The 2513-nt window shown below is 44.1% G+C and overlaps 1 non-coding gene across 1 annotated transcript; it reads left to right on the forward strand.

The window, feature by feature from the left end:
- The first annotated feature begins 1339 nt into the window (after positions 1–1339).
- Positions 1340–1446, forward strand: LOC141635781 (small nucleolar RNA R71). Its single transcript, XR_012540441.1, has one exon. It is a non-coding gene; the product is annotated as a small nucleolar RNA R71 (small nucleolar RNA).
- The last annotated feature ends 1067 nt before the right edge of the window (positions 1447–2513 follow it).

A 2513-nucleotide genomic window follows, 5' to 3' on the forward strand; every position in this document is an offset into this window, starting at 1 on the left:
TTGTTGATTGGCCTTAGTATTCTGCAACCGCCTCGGGAAGGGAACCGTGATAGGTATCTCGAGTCCCTTGTTTCTCTCTTCCAATGTATCTTCCGGAGCAAGTTCTGTATCCTTTGGACGCTTCTTACCTCTCGAACGAGGTCTTTCCAGTGATTTATCGCTTAAACGAGCACTAGCAGGCTCTCGAATAAGCTTCTCGTCATCAAAACTACTCGATCGACCAATATACCCGTTCGATCGAGTAGAATCTTCAATAATATCACTCGATCGAGCAACTCCATTTTGCTCTTCACTCGATCGAGTAGATAAACTACTCAATCGACCAGTGCCATTTTCTTGTTCACTCGATCGAGTGGAAAAACCACTCGATCGAGCACTTTCTTGCCCAAATCTGCTCGATCGACCACCTGAAACCAGTCGATCGAGCACTTGCTTTTCCGTGAGCTCACTTTCTTCGACAGAACACTGTTCATCATCAGTTACGGCTCTCCTCGGGTCTGATTTTTGCATTTCCGATCCCTCATAAGAACGACCGTTTCTCAGATTTATCAAGTTTACCGTCTCGTGTGGATTCTTCTCATTTTGAGTCGGTAATTGATCTTGCTTTCTTGAAGATTGGTTCATAGCTAGTTGGACAACTTGAGTTTCAAGTGCCTTTATGGACGCATCTTTCTGTTGATCACTCAGCTGAAACTGCTTTGTAAAAGCTTGCAACATAGACTTAAACTCACCAATTTCACTCACCCCACCGGAGGATGATGCACCGTGGTTAGGAGGTGCAAAGGAAGGAGGCTTCTGAAAGCCTTGCTGATTCTTGTGTGGAGGAACATAAGGCTGCTGCTGGTGCGGAGGAGGTGTAGGATTGAGCACATTTTGACTAGTCCACCTCAAATTGGGATGGACTGCCTCTTGATTATTGTAATAGGAACCTCCTCCTTGCCTATATTGCTGAAAGGCAGGGACTTGTTCCTTCTCTACAAGACAGCCAATAGCAGTGTGGCCATCATTACTCCCACATCTCTCACAAGAAACAGTCTCTCCTCTAGTAAGAACATGGACCGTCTGAGGCTCCCCAACAGCTTGTAACTCCAACTTGTCAAATCTTGCATTCATGGTCTCCAGCTGAGCCAAAACCTGCTTATCAACTGCATGAACTATTCTAATCCCATCCCTCGGGTTACCATACTCAGCACTATGATTAGCCATCTCTTCAATAAGAGACCACCCTTTATCATCATCGGTGTTCTTCTGAAATCTCCCACTAGATGCCGCATCAAGTATGGCCCTTTGGTCGTCATACAACCCATTGTAGAACTGATTAGTTAGAAACCATGGGTCAAAACCATGGTGAGGGATAGACCTCACCAACTTCTTGAATCGCGACCATGCCTCATAGAAACTTTCATCGGGAGCCTGTCTGAATCTAGTAATCTTGGCCCTCAGCAGATTGGTGCGTTGTGGAGGAAAGTATCTCTTGTAAAATGCAAGAGCAAGAGACTCCCAATCAGAACCCCAAAGCGGTATGCGGTCAAGTCGATCGACCACTCCCCTCGGTGAATCGGCCAAAGAGAAAGGAAATAGAACCTCCTTAATCTTGTCTTGAGTTACCCCTTTAGTGGCGGGGATAGTAGAACAGTAATCGGTAAAGGTCTCCATATGCTTCCTCGGATCTTCACCTGCCACACCTCTATAAATATTTCTTTCCACCAGATTGATATAAGAAGGACGGATGTCGAATGTATTCCCATCCTCAGTTTGGAGATTGAAACCCTTCGGAATAGAGGATGCTTTAGGCACTGAATGACTGGAAAGCTTAGGCATCTTTTTGTAGAATTGATTGTCTTCGAAAAAAGAGAGTGATGTAGCTCTGGCTCAAAAGTACTCAAGTCTTCCTTTCGTGATTTCCTTTGCAGACGGAGTCTATACCTGAAAAGTCTCTCTGGCTCTGAATCAGCTGAAACTAATTCAAACCTGTCTGATCTGGGCATAAACAACAATGAAAGAAAATAATAAGAACGGCCTCAAGGAATAGAAATTCCCTGAGACGATAAAATAAATGGAACGAAAACAAATAGGGCAATTGCCTCCCCGACAACGGCGCCAAAATTTGACACGTCTGTCGTGTAACTGTCAAAAATAAACTAACTAGACTAACTATATAGCTAGGGAAGTCAGGTCGATCTCCACAGGGAGGCAAGATATCTGTAGTGGTCCGTCTATTTGGTCACAAATGGGGGGGGGGTTGTTTGAACTGTTATCTAGACTACGAGTTTTAAAGGAAAGAGAAATAAAGGGCAAGAGCAATAAAGGCAAGGAATATGATTTAAACTATCAAAAAGAGAGGGACATGTCAGGATTTCGGTTCACTACGGTAGTCCAGTGACTCAGCTGTAAATGACTCAGACGAATTAATGTAAGACGAATGTTGAAAGGTCCTTTCGGTCCACTTTCTATCCTAAAATACGACTAACTTAATTTTCATTCTCGTCAGGGTAGTCTACTGTTCATAGCAG

The sequence above is a fragment of the Silene latifolia genome, chromosome Y, assembly GCF_048544455.1.
Source record: "Silene latifolia isolate original U9 population chromosome Y, ASM4854445v1, whole genome shotgun sequence".
Classification (NCBI taxonomy): Eukaryota; Viridiplantae; Streptophyta; class Magnoliopsida; order Caryophyllales; family Caryophyllaceae; genus Silene; species Silene latifolia.